Source organism: Tyto alba, unplaced genomic scaffold (genome assembly GCF_018691265.1).
Source record: "Tyto alba isolate M040663 unplaced genomic scaffold, T.alba_DEE_v4.0 Super-Scaffold_18, whole genome shotgun sequence".
Classification (NCBI taxonomy): domain Eukaryota; kingdom Metazoa; phylum Chordata; class Aves; order Strigiformes; family Tytonidae; genus Tyto; species Tyto alba.
This window is the reverse complement of record NW_024881280.1, coordinates 25,320,711-25,343,591: the sequence shown is the minus strand read 5'-3', so window position 1 is coordinate 25,343,591 and position 22,881 is coordinate 25,320,711. Positions and strand designations below refer to the sequence as shown.

At 40.8% G+C, this 22,881-nt stretch overlaps 1 protein-coding gene across 21 annotated transcripts in view; it reads right to left on the bottom strand.

The window, feature by feature from the left end:
* The window catches only part of NRXN3 (neurexin 3), a 1,014,891-nt gene that overhangs the window by 754,812 nt on the left and 237,198 nt on the right, over positions 1 to 22,881 (bottom strand). The gene's annotated exons all lie outside the window — the stretch shown is intronic.

Genomic DNA, 22,881 nt, shown 5'->3' with positions numbered 1-22,881 from the left:
GTGTTTCTGGGAAGAAATTTTGTGGCAGTCGTTCTTTACTGCTGAAATTAACACGTATTCCTGCTTCGACACTGTATATAGCTGGGTACAGATATGACTAAATGTGCATATATTTTCCTCCTCTCTATACTAATTCTTACACCATAAACAATAGACCTAAAGTTTTAAAATTCTGAGCTACAGGAAATCTTTTGACCCGAGTCATAACAGTCTGGAAATAATAAATTATACAGATGAGCCACAAGAATTAGGGGGAAAATAGACTTTGAAGCTGTTCTAGATGATGAGCCACAAGAGATCAAGGCATCAGCTCCCCAAGGATGGAGCAGAACCCCAGTCTCGGAAAATTCCCATTAACAGGTAATTTTGTTCTGGGTGGAAGGGTCGTCCTGGGAGTCACTTATAATAGCTATGATCCTCAATAATGTTACAGAAAAACGAACGATTTATGTTGCAGGTCACTTTCACATGTATCTGATGTTCCCACAGAGGTTAGGGGAGGGGAAACTGTACATCAAATGTCACAGAAAATAAGTCAGCCAGCACCTCTGAAGGGCAAAAAAGGTGAACTATTTCCATCACTCTCTGAAAGAGTTGTCCAGAGACTGAATACTGAAACCCTAGCAAAAGCCCTCAGAAACACTCAAAGCAGCTCACCCAGATTCACGTTATTAAAACAAAGCTGGATAGTTTAGTAACAATCAGGCTGTTAAAGAGATGGTGGCAGGCTCCAGTAACGGCTAAACAGCACGTTCCTCCTTTCTCGCCTTTGGGCGGGAAAAATAATACATCCAAATAGTTCTGTTTTTCTAGTCTGATCATTCTTCACAGAACTTGACTGAATTAGTGACATGACTAATCAAACCCTCTCATGAGGTCCCATGCTCTCTCCCTCACATACACACTTTTGTGCTCACAATAGTCAAAAGCAAGTATTTGTTTGCTTATTTAATTATTTAGATGCGTAAGAAACAGTGTGCAAAACATTCTTCTATGCCTGAAGCATCTTCCAAGCATCACCAACAGTGATACTGATACATGGAAGCTTGGAGAGTCATATCTTATACTTCATTTATACTCCAAAAACTGTAAAGTCATCTTAATGTCATAATGAGATGACTGAACTGATTGCATTGATAAAACCTTATTAAAAGAATATTACTTCTAACTCAATGAAATTATGGGAATAAATCTTCAAAAGAAGAATTTCTGCTGTTGGAAAAAAACAGTCTGTAAAATCATAGATAGAGGTTATAATGGAGAAGATTAAGTGCTGAGCTGGAGTCCCACAGTAAAGAGTCGTTTCCCAAATACTTACTGGCTTTAAACCATTCTGGATAATGTTAGATGTTTCAGAAATAGTGTCATTTATTGTTTTCCTAGGCCCCCCATTCTCGCTTATTGTATCTATATAGTGTGTAACTTGGAAGCAGAGAAGAATCACAGTAACAACATTAGAAACTGTGTAGGTATGAATCAGTGGAGGACAACATCTCTCATTATGTTTAAGTGATGCGAAGAGCGATTTTAGTCTACCAGCCCAAAGCAAAGGTGAGATGCACTCAACAGACACTGCTCTTTCAGTGTCAAACTCAAACTTTACACATACTGTAGCAGCTCTGATCTTACCCAAAAAGCTCTTTCATCTCACCAGTAAGAGCAAAGGAAGCATTATGTTACACCACAGAATGCCAAGTGCCTGGCATGAATCATGCCCTCTTCTCCGTTATCTGCTGCTTTACACATTACCCTTTGAGTCTAAAGGAAAGTGCTTGTTAAAATGTCCTCAAATTTAAGCCCAGAACAGATCAAGGAGACTTGGCAATACAATGACCGTACGTCTTTTGGTCAAACCTGACTAATCTGTTATTTCCCTGAGCTCCAAAGCTCTTAATGAAAACAGGGGAAAGAACTGCTTTCTCTAAAGATACTGACTGCACTAGTGCTCCAGAGCCACAGGTTCCACCTCTGCTTACTGCTGCCCATGTCCTTGGACGATGGTCTTTGGGCTGGCTCCAAAACCTAGGAGCATCTGACCCCCTGGACTGCAAACCATGCCTAAGAAGCCCAGATCCAGCCCTGCAAAGCAACTTGGCTCTCCTGGTAAATGTGGGTCACTGCACAGCAAAGACAAAGAGCAAAGGGAGGGAACAGGCATGACTGTGCTTGAACCTTTAACCCAAAGAAAGGAATAATATCCCCCAGGCTCTGATCCTCAAGCAGTTGACATGTACTATCTAATAGAAAACGTATAAAGCAGTTTCCATGTATCACTTTCACATATCTGTGATAGAGCTAATAGTCTGTTAGAAGTATGCCTACTTTAAATTTCTGGAGTATGCACCTATTAAGCATGCTGTTGAAGTTTACACCATCTAAACAAATTTTGCTTTTCAACCCCGAAAAACTTCTTTACTCAACAGTATATTGCTGTGCTTTCAAAAAAAAAAAAAACCTCTTCTGAGAGGAAAAAAAAATAGCAGATATATTACAGAACATCTCCTGGTTAGTCCACATATTCAGCATAGACAGAAATTGTTTAAAACTAGATTCATCAATAAAATCATGCATAGATTCCCTATTATCTCTCTAAATTACCCTTTCTGTCTCTTTCTGAAGGGAAGCGGAAAAAAGAAGGGTCTGAAGAAGACTGAACCTGTGTGAATGACCCATTTACTACAGAAATCACCCACCAGAATCATTTCCTCTGATACCATACAAAATAGCTGAAGAAAGCATTTATAAAGTCTTTTAGCTAAACTGCTTTGATGACAAACGTATTAGTACTACAATAATGGAAACAAATAAATAAAATGACGTATGTCTACAAAAGATGATAGCATATGGTTGGTAACATCGTTTTTTAAATTGCTCACCAAAACTGATCTAAATGACAAACTACAGGTGTAGAAGTCAGAACCTGAGCATTTTATCCCTGACTTTACCACTGATTTACTGTGCAACCTGAGGCATTTAATTAACCTCAGCCGTCTCCATCTGTACTACAAAGATAACAAAAATATAGGTTAAGTCCTTGAAACCTGTGAGAAAAGAACACTTTATGAGTTTTATTAAACTTCTTTGCAAAACAAGAAATGTTCCACATCTGTGAGAAGCCACATGCTAATCCAGTGTACATGCAGTGTACAGAGTGTCCAGGGCATCCTTCTCTCCACCTATTTTCTGTTGTTTGCTAAGTACAAACAACTGTATTGGTATCAGTGCACAATGTTGAATTCTCTGCCATTTGCAAAGAAACAATAAACTCCAAGTATCGGTCTGACTGTGGCACTATGTACTTAGAGCTATGCTTGTTATTTATGTTCCAATCAGCTAGCCAGAGAGAAAAAAAACAATCCTGTAACAATGTCTTATTTAACCCAAAATGAAGTTCAACATTTTGTTTTACACTTCCTTAAAAATACATTTCTTTAAAAACTAGAGCTCCATTTTTAAATGAAAGCATGAAACATGTTTATTTTGAAATGAGTGATGCTAAATAAATCAATTTTAAAAAATAATTTGCCTGAAACAATTGGATATATTAATATAAATTCACAATTTGTTTTGGTTGAGAAAAGTATACTTTTTTTCTTTCATTTTCCGAACAATTTTGCTACTCTCACTCCCAACTCCAGAAATTGTAGGAAAAGCAAGGTGTTGCTCCTAATTTTGTCAAGAGCTCAGATACCATGATGACATGCTGGGCATAAAAACTCCTCTAGATTCCTCACGGCTGAACATGGGTGAGGACAATTCCCATTACTGCTGTATTTACTTTTTCTTATGTTTTTATTTTGCTCTGTATTTCTTCTAGTTTACTTATTTTCCTGGTGCATTGTTCTAAAAGGTAAGGATGACAGTCTCTGAACACAACCACCCAGCAGAAATGTTTCCTTACAGACTGAACTTTCAAGCAGAGTGCAAACTGGCCAGAGAGAACATTGTAGCACGATGAGCATAAAACTCAAGATTTAAGTATTCACCAGCCCTGATCTCATCCAGGTATCTCTGTTCTGGGCTGTTACTCAGCCTTTCTGCCCTTCTGTGTAGAACGCGCAGGACAGTACAGCAGGGTAAGAGCGTGCAAGGGTACAGCTAAGCTCTTCATTCACTAGCTTTTTATTTTATGTACTCTACTGTAAAAAAAAAAAGTGTGATTATTTTAGACAAGGCCACGGGGTTTTTTTAAAACAACTGAAGCAACTTGCATGCCAACAAGCAACGTTATATTTACCGCCTTAGAGATATTTACTATGCTTCTTCAGCAATCTGTATCCCAGTTGCAACCCCTAGTTTCACACTACCCTTACTCGTCTAGCTATTAAAAAACAGAAGTCAAACATCAGATACTAATCCTGATGCTAAATATTTAGACCTGTTTATTATTGGGTGTAGATTGAAGAGTACAAACATTCAGCTAATTAAACAGTATGCACTTGTGGCATTTTTGTTCCTTACTATACTGAAGACAAGGTCTTCCCTAAACTTTCTGATCTTGGCAAAAGCCATAGCACTAGGGAGAAGAACACTAGGCAGCTACCACAGTCTTCTCTACATGTGTGGTAGGACTGGTCCTGCTTGGGAAAAAAAATGGGGACTGTTGGTGGGAGTCTTCCAAGACTAACTGCAGGAATGAACCAAACTGATTTACACCAACATTGAGAGAAAGTAAGTTGAAAAGTGCGTTCAGAACAAAAGCACATCCAAGGAGCCCAGCAGGAGGAGAAATTCCTGCTTCCATTCAAGGGTACTATTTTAGAAAACTGCCGAAAACCCAGAAAGAAAGGGGCTGGAAGGACAGGAGCAGAGAGGAGCAGTGTAAGAGGTGTGCGTGTGCACTTGTGTGCACACACACGCTTGTGTTAGCAGCAGCTTACCAGCAGGCGTCACGCTTGCTGCTGAGCAGGGAGCCCTTTGGGCATCCTTCCAGCGTGAAGCGTGAGTAGAAAAATAGTTAATGCTAATCGCTGTAATAACACGATAATGATGTACAAAATTATCCTTTTCAATACCAGCGAGCAGTACTGAAAGCCATGCCCATGGGAAAGGGGAGATGTGAAGGAAGGTGAAAAGCAAAAGTGAGGTGGGAGAGAGATGCAGAGCTGGGCAGAGCAGCGCATGAGACTGGTATCACAGAGACTGCGATAATGTCAGTTCCTCACAGCTTTAGAATTATTGGAGAGTGTCTACGTGTAGAACCCCAGTACTGCCACAGTAACAAAATACACTGCCAAACACTACTGCTGCCCTTCATTTATGCTCCTTGAGAGACATCATTAAGACCATTTATGGAAGGAGCAGTATCCAAATCCAATTTGAGGCACAACAATTCTTCTCAAAACAAAGCCACAGGCAAGGGACTGTTACAAGCTGGCAGAGCAGCTCTGGGCAGTAATTATTTAGGGGCAAAAATGTGTGCATTTGTATGCAATAAGAAACAGGCTAGGCTTCTGCTATGTCTGTACAGCCTCAAGTTCATGTGTGTTTACCAGAGCAGCGGACGTGTTCGGGGCAGGTATAGGCAGTACAGTTGCACAGCATATTTCTGGGGAAAGGCAGATAGAGTGCATCTGAACAAACACGATATATACACGTAAAGAGGAGATGTGCCCTTCGTTACAGCACGAAAGGAAGCAGGCATTAGTGTGCAGAGATTTACAAAAGAGCGCGAAACACAGAAAACCAGCTCGGAGTGCCTGTACATGCATACGTGTAAAATGTGGGAGAATTAACATCCTCGTCCACCGCACAGTGCGCATATTAGGGCAGGAATGAAATGCATCTCCCCCCATGTAACTTCAGGGCACCCACAGGTGAGAACTTACACGCACACACATGTACACAGAGAAAATTAACACGTGTCTTGACCAGGTGTAAACACAGGAGTGAATGCATGCCGTCCCGGGGTGTAAGCATAGGCGCCCACGGGGCATGAGGACGCAAGCATGGTGGAAGCAAACCGAGCTCCGGCACTGTGTGTGCGGGGGGGAGAGGGAGGGTGTGCCAGGGTTTCTGGCGCATGCTCCAACTTCATCCTGGGCTTCTTCCCTTCGTGCTTTAGGTTTTTTTCTGCGGCAGAGCAGACTCCATGTCTACAGGGAAGGTGCTTAATGAGTCAAATCCAATCTCTCCAATGCCTTATCAGTTGTGGACAGGCCTGTTTCTGACAGCTGACCTTTCCCACTGCACACTGCTGAAAAACCCATACACCACAAACAATTAACACAATGCTGAAAATATAAAGCTGAAGGAAAGGAAGACTCTAGACCGTTACAAACAGCACTAGACAGAAAGGAGAGAGTGATGCACATAAAAATGACAGAGAGCAGCTCCCAAGTATTTGATTCCACCTTAGTTTTCCACGCACACACTTTATTACCTTATTTACAGCTTGGCTGTAGCAAAGCTATGTGTAAAAACGAGGGCTGTGTAAAACAAGAAAGGAAAGCAGAGAGGACAGGTAACACTCTTGTGAGGTATTTAATGACATTAAGGCCCATGCACAAATAAATACCTGTCTGTATAAATATATACAAAGCTGATAGTAGGAGCAAAGTTCCTTATTAGAAAACAAAAGCACACAGAGCAGAGGAGGTGAAGACAAGTATCACATTGCCACTTTATACCTCTACTGTTGTGAGTCTAGCTCCTAACAGCACATCAATAAATACATTAATTGAAAGAATTAAACTGAATACATCTGAGTTAGAAACCTAAAAAATAATAAAACCTATCAGATAGTCCCTTCTAATAATGACAAGGAGGCTCATCTCATGAAGAGTGTAACTAGCTCCAAGTAAGCAGGAGACTGCTTCTCTTGCGAGACACAAACACATAAACATACAGTGGACGGTCTAGTCAGTTGTTCAAATTATTTGCTGCCCAGGAAAGGCTCGGGGAAAATCTGCATGCTCTCAGCTCTGCTGTCAGCTCAGTGCAAGACTTGAGCAAACCACAGACATTACATTTTCTGAAGTTTCTCTTCACTAACATGATTTTCTATAATAGCTACATGCCACCAACATGGTTGAAGATCAAGAGCAACATATCTCAAATTTCAGGAGAAAATCCTAGGCACACAGAAGTCACATGCTAGTTTGAAAAAGTAGACATCAATCTTTTGCACAGTAGTATCTCTGTATGTGCAAAAGACAGCACATCCAACTATTATCAAATGTTTTGGTTTTTTTACTATTATTGCATTGAAATAACAGAGTCTACAAGGGACATATACCTTCATTTTCATTACTCCTTTTATGTACAGGCTATAAGCTAGATGACACTGAGGAAAACTGACAGAATAAAAGTTTGCCAGAAGCTCCACAGAAGTCATCTGGACACAGAATCAAACTCATCTAGGCACTTAAGGAAAACTAAGCATGTTTTTAAAGATTTTACATGCAATCCAGACAAGACTAAGAAATAGGAGTGGATTAAGAGGTACAGAAAGTCATCTGAGGTCAGAGAGTGGGGGAAACTCAATAGCAGTGCAATAACTGTTTCGGTTTAGCATCTCTATCTGGTAAATGGATAGGAAAGGTACTTGGGCAAAAGAATTCCAGTTAATCACTGGAAGTATACAGATCTCTTCAAACTGCACCAAACCAAAAAGATTTTGAAAATAACTATTTCATTATGGTGGGTGTTTTTTGTATTAAATTGAAAAAGTTACATCATGATTGTAATTGTTTCTTGGACACTTCCATGTGGTCTTTTGATATATACATATTATATGCATTTATTTCAATGCAATAAAAAATCATGCTTGGTATATGCAGTAAATCTCTTAAAATAGTTATCAACTCATTTGTTTTCACAGATTTCTGAAATAATGTATGCTATTTGGAATAATAGATGACAGCTATTCTATCAGTTCATTCAAAATTAGTAGCTTCTCATCAATTAAATTACTTTCATACCTTGATTGGAACAGCACCAAGAATGAGCCCAGCTGTTTTCATTAGTTCAAGCTACTGGGTAGCACAATCTTATTAAAGCCTTGTACAAGTTATCAATGCTGGATACCAGCTAAATCCAATAAAAAAACAGCAGCCAAAGCAGTGATTCTCTTCAGTACTATAAGCCAAACTCTAAGCCCACTGGCCCTGATAAAAATTAGGAGCAATTTTATGGTTAATTTTATGGTATAATCAGTGAAAGTATACTGCTGAACATAAGACAGCAATCATGCTGATATCTGTGTTCATGTTATTTTTCCTAAGCCTGTTGCTAGAAGGTCAGAACTGATGTAATTCTTACTCTTACAGGCAAAGCCCAGCTGCTGAAAAAATGACTTTTCAAATCTCCCTGCAGGAAACGTGACACAGGCGTTGTGTTACAACTACTGTTGAAAAATGTATTTCTCTTTCAGTTCAGAAAGGTGCTGCCGTTATTTACCTGGAGATGAGTTTACCCTGGAGGGTCTTGATTTCTGTGGTTTTGAGTTTTGGGGTTTGTTCTGGTTTGCTTTAAACAGCAAAGACTCTTATTCTAATCTAAACACCAAGGTCCTTTGCATATTTTATAAAAATTTCCCAACCCCTGTTTTACCAGTGTTGTCCATCTTCAAGCTGTTCCCCACACTTTAATATCTCCATTAACCCACCTCCACTGGGGTCTTGCCATTTTGGAACTGAAAGCTGGTCAGAGGTTTTGCGAAGGAGGGATAGCAGTTTTGGTCAAGACCCACAGGACAAACCTTTGTGTATCCTTGGACACAGCCAGGGTGAGGGATTATTGAAGCCTATGTAGAAAGGAGCTCCATTTTTAAAATACAAGACAATTCTGAAAACAGACTTTGCCAAAGTAACCTCAGAGCCTCCAGGTTAATCGTCTCGACAGCTAGCTTGTCAAATGTGCTCAGTTCCAATAGAAATAAGTGTTTTGTTTTGGTTTTTTTTCCCCTGTAACTGATAAGTCTGACACTACTTTGTGGAGTCACAAACAAGCTGGGTTCTTTTTACACTCTAGCAACAGAATTCTGGCAGACCAAGTTCTACACATGCCTTCATAATGCCATGATCTCTTCTGGGGCTGCTGAAGGGGGACTGTTGGCACAATTCGGCCTTGACATTGTAACTTTAAAACTTATTCTGTTAATATGTGTCTGAACAAAGTATAACTTATTTTCTCAGAACTCCATTGGTTCTGCAGAGCTAAGAAAAATAAGACAGGGAAAATTATATTAATTTACATAATTGATTTATCTATATATACATATATGCAGGTTTATCCTTACACTCAGGCAATTTGTCTCCAAAGAAAAAAAAATGTAGCTTCATTAAATTTTTTTTTCCCCAATTTTATACAACTTTTTCTTGCTTGTAACTATACCTTAGTCCCACAAACAGAAGCAAAATGTGTAACTTAACAACTCCAGAAGGGCAAAGGAGCAAGAGAACTCACTGCAAATAACACATACCAATACTGAAAGCTTTTGTACACTTACCTGATGACTTACAACATTAAGTTCCCTCATCTACAGCCCACAAGGGTTAATACTGTTTCTGCCTATACATATTTCTGGAGCATCACTTCCCTGTTTCTTTGTCCTACAAACGACTAGCTAGATTTCAAACTTCTGCAATCTGCTTGGCTTGACCATACTGTGATATCGTAAAACAGAACTGGTGTCCCCCTTACCACCAATGTTTCCTTGAACGGCCTCTACAATAAATACTAGTTAAAAAAAAAAAAAAAGTTCTCAAATTGCAGAGATATCAGCAGGCAAATGTTAGTAATGACCTTAAGATTTCATAGCACTTGGTGGCCCCTACAATTCTGTTTCTCAATGGGGGGGAATTAAAACCTCATTTTCAAGCCCTTACAAGCACTGTAGCAACTCCATAAAGTACCTTTAGTCCTGGGTGATTCTAGTTTGGTTTATAAGTATGTGCAGGAATTGCTTCATCTGGCAGAAATGATGCTCCCAGGCCCCAAAAGATGAAAATGGTCTTTGATGGGAATTGTAATTGTGAACCAGTGACAACTGCTGCTAGTCATGCGAGCACCAGTCAGAACAGACTGTGAAGGACACGGGCAGTGGGGCCAGCCCTGCAGGAACATGAGCCTCCAGACTCCACCTGTACCTACTTTTTCAACCCTATAAAAGAGACAAAATGCTACAACCAATACATAGACCTCTTTCTAGACTAGACCATATAACTCTGTGTGTACAACCCTGCATCAACATTGCATAACCACTGGGGACTAAAATGCAGCTGGGTATATGATCTTTTTTAGCTGCAAGAGGAGTTTAAAGGGGCAGAATGAAATTACAGCAATGGGAGACCTGGCTTTTGCATATCAAGCAGTGACCCTGACTGAGAGACTGGACACTTGTGTTTCTGTGCAAGAGGCAAGTATGTAGAATCCATCACATCAGCTACTTCATGGTAGATGCCCACATGCCTCACCTCACCTTTCAGCAAATGCAAGGCAGCTCGCACCTCAATGTGAATATTCTAGGTTAGCTTGCTTTCCCTTAGAATTACAAGTGTACACATGGGGTTGTTTTGGAATAGTTAAATTCATTGTCTAGCTTGCCTTGGAGTGATTTGTTATTATAACAATAGCCTGGGTCAGCTACCCCCCCCTTCAGCACCACCCACCTGGTATTATATTAAATTGTTTCAGCATTCAAGTTTTTCACTAAATGATCTGGGACTCTTCCCAAGCTCCCTGAGTAGTGCTAAACACGAACACACTGTTTCCTGAGTTGAACTTCAAATGCCAACGGCTCCAGCCATCTTTCAGCCCCTTGGTTGCAACTTCTGTGAATCACTAACTCATAAACACAATCCATAACCTGTAACATCTGAGTTTATAAGTCACTTGCCTACTGCTGCATCTGCCTCCCTGAGCTGTTAAGCTTCCACTGGGATCAACATACACCTCTGATAAAGGAATGTTTGTTTGTTAGCCAGTTCGTATCGATGTGTTTACAGTGAACACCAGCAGAAAGGGAGGGGGAATAACAGATTAAGGACCAGTTCAAGCAGGTTATTTTTATAACACTTATAATATGCATGGGGTTACAAACAGACTTCATGGCTTTATTTCAGTGGGCAGAACCACAACAGGAAGAACTATTTTTTTTTTTTACCATCTGGCATCACACTGTAGCAATCAGCTTTATAGGCGGATATGTGGGAAATAACTCGTACTTGATGTTCTTGCCTGATTCTAAATAAGTCAAAATGCCCTTATGAAGTGGCCAATAGAAGCTCGGATCATGAAATCAACAGATGACCACAAGAAAGTATGTTCAGTAAATATTAGAGCATCATCCTCAACGCAGATTTTGCCAACCAATTTGCTAGATCTTACTAACAATCTGCTGTAGGTCTCTAACTTTGCCTTCTGCTCACTAGCATTCCTGGGGCCCACTCAGTGCAATGGGTTGCCTGCTTTGGAACTACCACATGGCTGTGTGGGAGCAGATCACGGGATGGGCCAGTTATAAATGATCCATACGTGACAAACCTGTATCACAAAACAATCAATGCAACCCACTGGTTGATTGTTGTAGCAGAAGCCAGCAACTGAATGAACTATGGATATCAAATTCCTCTCAAGAGCAACTTTCTGAACCAGGCAAGGCTCTGATGTACGCCCATTAGCCATCTGTAAGGCATTTCAATCAAAGATGACTCTTCTAGCTTCATAGTCATCTCCTGAATTTAAGTGTTTTCTATTTAGGCTGTTAATGATGGATAGGGAGCATGAAAAACAAAAGGTGGAAGTGACGAAAGAACAGTGTAGTGATGGAAGACATTTTAGAAGCCAAAAATGAGCCTGCCTTATCCTCCTCAAGACAAAGCCAGAGGAAGGGGTCCCTGCAGAAGACAGCGCCTGTCTTGTTTCATATGTAAATATGCAACGTCAAGTCTGCAAGCACACACACAGCTGGAGCCTCCTCTCTCTGGGGGAGCACATAGTGCCTCCAGGGCAGGTCTCATTAAATTGACATTACTGTCATGCTGTCTGGGGGCACGTAGTAGGTTCCACAAAGCAGGAATCCACAGACATGCAAGGACCCTATGTACCTCAACGTACAGTCGTTACAAATGCATGAAACAAATAGGGTTTGCACCTGCACATGTGACATGTCTGTGTATGCAAATACATGTCTGATGACATATATGTGCATTGGTTGCATGAGTGCTTTTGTACACGCATGAGCAAGCAAGGGCTGTATATTTACATGGGCTGGGTAAGGTTCCTTTCTCTCTCTCTCTTTTCTTCATTGAATGGAAAAAGGCTGTCAGCAATTTCCTTCTGTCAACAGCTGGGAGATGCTTTTCTGCAGTTAGCTGCAATTTGTTTCAATTATGTGTATTAATCATAGCCTGCTCCTGATGGTATTCTTCATTAAAAAAAATAAAAAAAAAAAATCAGGGCTTTTCTTTTTAACAAGCAGTTTCCTCTCTCACGATGGCATTTAATGACTGCAGGTTGGTTGGGAGAGAGGGGGGAAAAAAAAGAAAAAAGGAAAAAGGAAAAGAAAAACCCAGACACTTCCATATTTGCTTATTTCATTAGCACCACAGCTCAAGAAGCTGGCAGGGCATGCATTTGAAATGGGAGTCAGTGCACTGGCATTTCAATTGTGGAGAGATATCTCTGAACAGGGTTTATATCTAAAAACCTCCTAGTTGTAGGGAGGTGGATGGAATAACATCAATTAAGGATTTCTGGACTCCAACTTGCCTCCTCTGAAACCCAAAGCAGAAAAATCCATTAAGCGCCATGGAAATTAGTCTCCCACTGTTTTAATATCTTGCATCAGGGCTCAATCTTAAAGATGCTGGGGAAAAACAGTGAAAGACTGGAAAACCCATAGCCGCCCAAGAGCTACTCCCAAAATCTACTGGAATATAACCAAAGTATCAGTGAGGATGAATGGTATTTTACCAATCAACAGCACATCAAACTGTCATGTCTCAAAGTTGCCTGCTTCATGTGTGAGTTTTAACGTGGGACTTCTGAGGAACATGCTCTACATTTACAGTGAAGCAGCAAATAAAAGAAAAATCAGCTATGTAGGGCATATGCTGACATTCTGGAAATAGTCTAGGTAAATAACGTCCTTTGTAAAGATATGACAGTGTGCAAGGACATAAGCCAGAAGAAGCATCTTTCCTTATTTTCTCATTACCTCCTTTCTTCTCATGTTTATTATCTTACCTGCTATTGTTTTAAGATTCCTCCCACATTCATTTGCCATCAGCTACAGTAAGGGTTGGCTAGTTCAGGGAACTTAGGAGTCATTGCAGAGATTTTATTCAGAGGTGTAAACATTTATGTGAAACTACTAAGATCCAAGCAATGGGCACTTACTCCACAGCCCTGGAATTTTGGATCAGAAATTATACAAGTGTCAAAAACGTAGTTGATTTGCAAGGCAGGATCAATGTCTTTTATCAAAGGTTGGGTTAGAGGAACCTCATGCTAGAATAACAAGACTGTAAGATCTGTGCTGCTTAAAACTGTATTGCATTGAGTCCTTGCAAAATGTGCTTTCTAAGATTCTGCTTTGCTAGATTTCTTTACTCCATCACACTTAAAGAAAAGAAGTATGATACTACTCTAGGTCTATATGGTAAAATGTGTATAAATACATCACTTAAATAATTTAGGCCTACTCTTACCTTAAGATTTAATGGCACGAATATATCAGTTGGGTGTACAAAAAAAATCCAACATCTCCTGTAATCACCGTATCAACAATGACAAAACTCTGAGTGCAGATGTCATTATACTGACAGAAAATACACCTCTGATGATATGATTTCTTTTGATAAGGGACCGGACACACTAGCAAAAAAAATTTATAAAGGACATCTGTATTCAGCTGAGCTCTTTGAATGCCTAGGTCAATAAAGCCCTGCAGGCACAAGCAAGGCTTCAAACAGGTTCTGCACCATGCGGGTTTTCCAGGGAACCAACCTAAGGGAGGGATGAAGCGATGTGAACCTGGACATAGCTACAGCATTAACTGCAGCAAGCAGGGACTAGGAATCTGCCAGAGCTCTGCCAGATCATGCAATCAGGAATGCACACTACACAGATGGTGTATATTTTGTGGGAGAAGATGATGCTATAGCTCCCCTACTCTACCCATCAAATGCATGTCTGGAGAGCGATGACCAGCAAAGGTCACTCACATAGATGCAGCTACACCCACATGTTTCTTTACATGAAAACATGGAGGAAATAGGCTGTATTACAAAGAGCTTTTTTTTGCTTGTATCAACTGCTGCCACACTGGCAGCCCTCTGCTGACAGAGCAGACTGAGTCAAAGCAATGAGTTTCACAGGTCTCAATTAATTCCAGCTAAAAGGGAGGTACCTCAAAGTTCATCACTTCGTTCAAAGCTGTATCCGTGGAGGGACAGGTCTTACAAGAACTGAGAGGATTATTTGATATCATCAGTGCCCGTGGTTCTGTGACATTTCAGATTTGCACAAGCAGGACATTTAAAAAAAACTAACCCCCACAGCAACCACAAAGTGAAACTAATCCTAGATAATTAAGATGTAAAGAACGGCAGCATTAGGAACTACTTAGAAACCAACATGATCCACAACCCAGATACAAACTACCCAACCTCTGGGCACTCTGCAACTATCTGCAAATAAAGCACACAAACTCTGGAACCAGAAGCAGCAGGAGAACACCCCTTTCATTAGCACTTTCCTCTACATTTCCAAAAACTTTTATTACATCGTGTTGTACTTGTCAAATTAAAAAACAGTCCACAGAAATACATTGGCTGAAGGTTCATCAAGCAAATTTCATCTTTAGTAGACTCATATTGGCATGTATATACAGACAGAAGAGAGAAGTAGGTTTAAACTAGAAAGAAAATGGGAAGTCTGAAAGGAGCAAAAAAGCTTGGAGCTTCACAGAGCTCTCGGGCTTCAGACACTCAAAGACCGGGAGCAAGAAATCCAGTGGAAAGCAAGAGTTAGAGAACATGATAGAGAAGGTAAGAGAAAAGATGTGGGGAAAGGAAAAAAACAAGAAAGAAGGAATAGAAAGAAATAGCAGAAAGCAAAGAAGAGACAATTGCAGAAACGGGCAGAAAAAGGAAAGAAGAAGGAGGAAAAGAAGAGGAAATGACAGAAAGTGATAGACAGAAGAGGAGAGAAATCTCTGCTGGTACAGTAACAAATAAATCCCTGCAGCATGACAGGCGTCTGCTGAAGCATTTCATTTCCCCGCAGCATAATGGTGTGTTATTGCCCATTATCTGTTCTGTCAGTGCCAGAGTCGATATTAAATGAGGGGCAGCTGCATTTAGCTGCCATTTTTCAGCTGTCTCCCCGTTACCATGGAGACCCGCTTGTTTTTTGATGAACCTGGCTGCGAGCGGAGGGGTGCGTGCATGACGGGGGAGGCAGTAAGCACCGCAGAGCAGTGGGAGCAAAGGACAGAGAGAAACAGTGGAGGAATGCAAGCAAGGGAAGGGCAGGTCCCTCACATCCTTGCAAGCACCACAAAGACGGCCATTTCAAAGACCCTCTTAATATGCAGAGGGGCCGACGGCCAAGTGTATGCGCAGTGCTTTGACTTTCACGGGTTCCAGTGATTGCCCCTTCATATCTCTGCCCTTCTCCTTTCCCTACACCCTCTGTTTCATAACAATGATAGCGATCCTCCCCTCCTCTCTAGTACCTCTGCAGCAGCATCTCCAAGGCAATTGGAAGCAATGATGAACTAAACCTCTCAAAGACAATATAGCAAGTTGAAGAGCATAAATATCCCTAAAATACTGATGAGGAACCTGAGGCACAGTGAGATGGGGTTTATGCCTCTCTCCCACCAAGATTTACGCAGCAAGCTGCTGGCACACACAGGTGCTAAGACCTAGACAACTTTATTCACCATTTTCCTGCTTTGAATATAAGAATGTTCCCTGCAGGAAAGTGTGTGGAAGACAGCTACACAGCGAACTGGAATCAAATGAGAGACATCTCATTCCCTCTTCCTGACTACTTAACACAAGGCCTCCTTAGAGAGAAAATGCACTGGGGTCTCCCTTCACCATATACTTAATGGTGGGCAACTCCAAACCTTGCATCTAGCAGACTCTTGCATTTGATCTCTAACGCTGTTGCTTTAGATACACCAGCAGCATACCTACAGTGGCTGGGAGAGCCCACCTCTCATACTCTAGGGGTATCCCAATCACACCAGTAGGAGGAAAGTTGCCTGCTTGAAGTGTTGACCATGCACAGCACCAGAGCTGAGCAGTCCAGTCGCAATAGGAGTATTTTCAGTCTACCTAAACTTACTGTAGGATGTTAATCCCTCCTTAGGGGCCTTGTTTCTCTTAATGGCTTGTGGAGGGTTTTAGAAACACAGGAGAGACTGACACGGTAAAAGTCAAACTGACAGACTATACCTACGTTAACAAATGAAATGGAGCCTGGGTGTACTCCCAGACTTTGAAACGTGGTAGTTTGCAATTTTAAACTACTAGAACAGTCTGATACTATTTTTCTCGTTTTAAGTAGCACTGTTCCAAATAATTCCTGAGCACGGTTCTGGAGTTAGGATACGGCCATGACCATTCCCAATATCCAGTTTGTATACAACCATCCTGTTTTGGATGTTTATGAGCACAGACACACCATCTTGCAATGGCCAACCTCAGTGCCAGGAAACATTCCCAATCATGCTCAGTTGATTGGTAGAGACAACCAGGCAGTTCAGCCTGGAGACAGACAGGATAATACTTTGTCCAGTCCCAAACTACAGTGATAAAGCTCTTGCTGGCACATCCGAACTCTCTGTCAAAGCACTGATTTGCACAGATCTGATTATCACACAGGTTGGATGTGGGCACAGAACAACGGAGCCATAGCTTCTCTGAAAGCCTCTGAATACTCAATACATAGGTCCTCTGAGATATATCCTTCTGAACAGATAGGAAAACAAGACCAGTAATCCCACTCAAGTTGACAAGGAAAACAGGATGCCTAAGAAAAAAAATCACAGCCTTAAGACATGTATCAAGAGGACTTCTCCAGGGTCTCAAAATTCCCTAGCACTAGATAGGAATATTCTAATATTACACTCCCAGATCACAGGAAGCCTCACCTCTGCATCAACTATCATAACACTAAAAAGAACGGTTTAGTATATAATGCTTACGATTAAGAATGAAGATGTCCAGAGGACGTTTACTCCCTGAAGGTGAATTTATGATGCAGAGACGATGTCAGACACAGAGCTTTTCAGCTTCTCAGGAAGCAGTTTGCTCTTCAGCTGTTTTTGTTATCTACATTTGCCATGAATTCTGATTTACAGCTTTCCAGTTCATCCTTATATCAAGTTCCTCAAAATATAAACCTTACAGCTCCCTCAAACCATCCCACTCTCTGTCCCGTCCCTCTAGCCCAAGCTCCCAGACTGCCATGGAACAAAGATTTAAACACCTTTGCTAAGAAGTTGCAAGTAGAAGATAAAGAGCTGCCCAGGCCCAACTCTGATTTGCAGTGGAATGTCCCATCTCCTTTGCTATTTAATCTCAATGCATGTGAAACTGAAGTAAAAAACCTGTTACTAAAGTAATACTAAGAAAAATAGCAACTCTGAGTATTCTTAACTTTTGAAATACTAATTTGATGCTTCCTTTTAGCTTAGAGAGCCTTCTCTTGCATTTTTTTCTCTCCTTTCTACTCCCCTGCTATTCCAATGCTTTTCTTTGTCTAAGTCTTTCCACACTGTCCAGCATCACATATCAAATAAACCTTACAATACTCAAACACTCAACTAGGAAAATACTTTTTTAATAACTGCAAAAAGTGCAGTCCCTTCCAATGACCCATTTCAGTCTCTTCCAGTGACCCGCTAGTGCAGCAATTCCAGCACCTGACTATGAAGCAGCCTTCTTCATTTATTCAACTTCTTTATTTCTTAGATGCCACTTAAAAGTCAGTTTCTCAAGCCCTGCCTAGCCTAGCCCTCCCATGCTCCACGTTAAAAGACAGTAATAATAAAGGGTCAAACTGCTTTATTATATTAATGCTTAAAGTCAAGCCCCTCATCTCCTAGTAGGAACATATCCATGCCCTGACATCTTCTCAGAGCCTCTTACTCTGATGTTTTCAGGTGTAAAGTAACTTAACCACTTTGGGCCTTCCGAAACTTGACAAAGCTTATTAAAGTAGATTCTAAAGAAACCTCTCAAGTGACATTTACTTGGCATAATGCTGTTGATCCTTACAACAATTGACATCTGCTACCCTTCCACATCTCTATAGTAGTTGTCCAGCATAGATCTTCATGCATCTTTTCTTATCTTGCTGACGAGGGTTTTCTTCAAAATTTCTGACTTTGCCATGTTTAAAAAAAAAATTCTGCCTGAACTGCTTATATGCTAATCCTTTCTTTAGCTCCCAGGACCTTTTGCTTTTGAATATGGAACTATCTTAAGCACCACATTGAGCACCAGACTGCCATTCAACTTGCAGGATCTTGTTTTTTCTCTAGGGGATGCTTAAGTTCAGAGTGTCTGATCAAAGCCTTCTTTGTAGTCCAAGGGAATTTTGCAAACAGTCATGGAAACAAACAGCTGATATAGATGATTGAAAATATGAATGCTAATGATCAATTGCCTGTTGGGTCAATGACACTAGTTTTGGGTTCAGTGAGTCAGGGAAGCCGAAGGGAAGAAATAAATTTGCCATAAGATTAAAAAAGAGATTTTGTTTTAATGTAATCTCTGGTCAGTAAAAGATTGTGACAAGAACACTGACAGAGCAGTCTGAGACAAATGGGAAAGCAAGAGTGAAATTATGCTGCAGTGCTTTCAACAAAACAACTTTGTGGTCATTTCAAGGAGTTTCTAGAATTGTGCTGCCTGTGATTAGACTTGGCTTATACAGTATAAATAAATTGGTTCTGGGACCTGCTAAACTGTCCCATTCAAGTTAAGGAATGCATTTAGAAGAGCAAGGGAATTTGCAGTTAATTTCTTTAACCATATTCCCCACACCTATCAACTGCATTGGCCAAGAAACAAAACAAGGCAACAGAGACATAAAAGAAACCTAACTGCTAGATGCTACAGACAAATATATTTATTCAGCAACAGCTTTTAAACAAAAGTATTGATTTCCAACACCCAAGGGATGCTTTGTGGAAATCTGCTGGTTTTGTCTGCTGGAAAGAAGTTTTGAGGAAAGAAAAAGAGATATATCCAACTTTGGCTTTCTTTGCATTTTTGTTTTCCCTACTTTCTCTTACCAAAATCTAGAACAGTTATCATCGTCCTTTCTACAGCCTACTGCCTTAAGTCCAGTCAGTGAAAAATAGGTATGCTATGTTTGGCTCTATTTGCACACATGTAGTACAAGGCAACATAGTCAAGGATCAAATCTACGCTTCATGTGTCAAAGACACTGGTATTTCACTGACAATGCTGGTTGATTAAAAAGTAAGAATTCATTAAAAAGGCAATCACATTTAAGACAATCATCATCCTTGGAAACTGGTATCTTTGAACCACTATACTATTTTACCCTGTGTTTGATTACTGTCTCCCCCAAGACTCTTAAAAGACTTTCCCAGCATTGATCAGGCAGTCAAACCAGGCTGAACTGTCTGGTTAATATGATTTCTTCCATTTTGCAGGGAAGAATATTAAGGCCTATAACAGTTGAATCCCTCATATCCAGAAAACCACATTTGAAAGCAATTAAGTATGACTGAATTTGTTCAGAGCGATATGAAATATACTCAAATATCCAGTGGAAGAATAATAGAAATTCCATACTTTCAACACATACCTTCGCAACATGGACTTCCTTAATTTGCCTGTCTATAGCACACTGGTATAGTACTAAGGAAACAAGTCCCTTACTGTCATCCTCCTGTACGTCATTCTTCACCTCAATGGCACTCACAGAGTGGCCCTTTTAGCCCTAGTTTCAAGTGGCTGGTGCTCCTGGTGATGGTACTCCTAAATCTGATTCCTACTACTTATAGGGAAATGGTGTGCATCACTCTTACAACAGCAGGCCTGGTTTTCTGCGCATCAAAACAGGATCCAACTTTGACTATTTCAATACTCCAAATACCAACAGAAGCTGAGACAGCTCCATTCATCAGAACGCCGGTCCAAGGAGCAGACAATTGAGAAGGTCAGAGCCCAGTAGCACATCCAGCTTTCTATAAAAACTTGGCCTCAGTTTCCACTATTTAGGAACAGATCTATTTTGGATACTACTGACTTACTACCAAAGAGGAAAACATGCAGCAGACTTGGCAAGGGGAGTCTTGGTGAGAAAAGGATTGTTATCCAGGACATCAGGTTAGGGTCCTAAGTATACCAGTACACTGGGTGGGGTGCTGTCCCCTCCTGCCTTGCTCTCTCTCCCCAGCCTGCCCAGATCCCTCACTGGAAGAGGGGGACATGCCCTGCCCAGCAAGGCCCCTGCCTTGCCAGCCCCACAGCTCCCAGTCCCCAGGGAGCTGCCAGCCCCCATGGTGCCCTGACACAGCATAGCATCTTTAGATGCCAACAGGTACCATCCACAGCAAACTGAGACTGCTATCCCAACAGATACAAAATGATGCAGTTATTCCAGCTAGCAGGCTTCAGAACACTCTTTTAATATGCATTAGCCATTTTCATTACAGTCTGGGGACAACTGAACCGTTTCACCCTTTCCTTCTGTCCTTCAACTCCTCCAAATCTTAAAAGAACATTTGTTTTCAAGCTGACTTGTCAATTAACTTCATCCACTCCCACAACTATCTGCAGTTGCGGGTTCCAACCAGGTCCAGAACTATCACCAAAACACAAGGAAAAACACTTCTCTCCATTTAAACTGCATTTTACATAATCAGGAGATTAAAGCAGCCAAAGACTCTACGGTTTAGTTCAAACTCAGACTCTCAGGTGTGATTCTGTTCCGTTGCAAGTATTTCAATCTCCATTACAGAGAGAAGAGGAACAGAATCTTACATGGTTTGGTATGCATTTGTTTTTATTTTTATAGCTTGTGAAAGAGCTATATTAGTAGCACAGCAGGGGCTGAACTAAATCCAAGGACATGGAAAATAAAATATTCTCAGTATCCATTATTTCAGCATTTGCAAATTCCAACAAGATGACACTCCTATACGCTCATCATGGAAGAAAAAAAAAAAAAAAACAAAACCAAAAAAAAAAAAACAGGCATGGATTAAAATAGATATAACCTCCTCTTTATTTACAGCAAATAAAGCACATATATTTTCAAATTGTAAAAGGCATTACCCTTGGAGTCCTCAAATTCTAATGTATTGGAAGAAAAAGTAGGCATGTCTAATTTAAATGCTTATAGAGAAACTGGACATTTGTAATCTGATATGCAACTGCTGAAGACAGACCAAACTGACACTGAGAAGAGAGCTCTGAAAGTCTGAGTCATGAATCCAAATCTCAGACATCTGAATTTTTACAAGATGTCTGTCATGTCTCATCTTAAATCTAGCATGAACCTGATATATGGATGTGGTTAAGTCACTTTACCATCCCCTTCTTAAAATTAAGACTTTGATATTGAGCCTTACGTGTTGTAAAATAAATAGCCCATAGCATTGCAAAGCAACAATATTGCCACTTAGTTTTGTTCAGTATTAAACTAAAACTCTTCAAGAACCACTCACCCACTTGTCGGGGTCTAAATCCCAGACATAAGAGGGTCACAACTATACAGAAAAATCAGTCTTTGGGATCCTTCTCTCATTCCACTCTTGACTGCATCACTTCAGTAAATGAACCTAATCTAAGCAGATTACAAAAAAATTTAGAAGTTCTTCAAACTACTAATCAAGAAAGCATCAAAGAAATATGGAAGAAAAGATTCCTTGAACTAAAAACAAAAGATCCAAATGCACTAATAATAAAGGGCTTCTCACTTTCAGCATGATAAGCCCCTGCTAACATTACAAATACAAATTTGGGATGAAGCGTACATAAGGCTTCACAGATGATGTCCTACATAACCTTGCCATGCTAAGGAAACATTCTCTATGGGCTCAGAGGCTCTGGTATTGGGTATTTTAAGGAGAGGGGTCATGATCACATCCTAGATTTCATGGGTATTTCAGTTTTCTTTTTGTACAACTCTAACTCCTGATTTTATTTTGTATTGGAAATGAGTAGGTCACCGCTGTCTTAAGACAGCACTGAGACATTCTGAGAAAACAGAGGGAGATCCTACACAGCTTAAACAGAAGAAAATGGAACTAGAGGCAAAGCTTGGGTCACACTGGGTTAAAGGGGCAAGTAAGCCATGAACATGCCTCTCTGAGGCATTTTCAGATACTGGAATGAAACTCAGAGGAGCAGCTGATCTGCTCAGATCTCCAAAGACATCTGATATTTGTGCTGTTTTAGCCACAGGTCAAGGGTGATCCAAGATCAGAGCTTGGGGAATTGCCCAAGCAGCTCCATGTTGCTCTTCTTCATGCACCCTCACGGTGTGGGGCTGAGTCCCCTGTTCAAGGCACTGCCCCGTGGCTGATCCTTTCACATTGCTCCTGTAGCTGCAGCCAATATTCCCAGAGCCTTTGCAGATCACCTAGTGCAAGAGACCACAGATCTGAATGGCAACTCTTGAGGGTTGAAATTTCTCTGCAGCTGTAAGAAAAGTGCTGTCAGGACAAGAACAGATCGTGACCCCTCAAATACTCCCCCACATAGGAGCGTGCAGCAAGAGTCAAGGAGGAATACCTACCCGCACAGTCCAACCAGTCTCCACTCCATGTATTGCCCAAGCAGTGGTACCCAAGCACTGAGCAAGGCAAAGGTTTTAATAAAGGCTTGATCCTTTCAAGAATTGGTCAGACACCCTCCAACTTGTTTCACACAA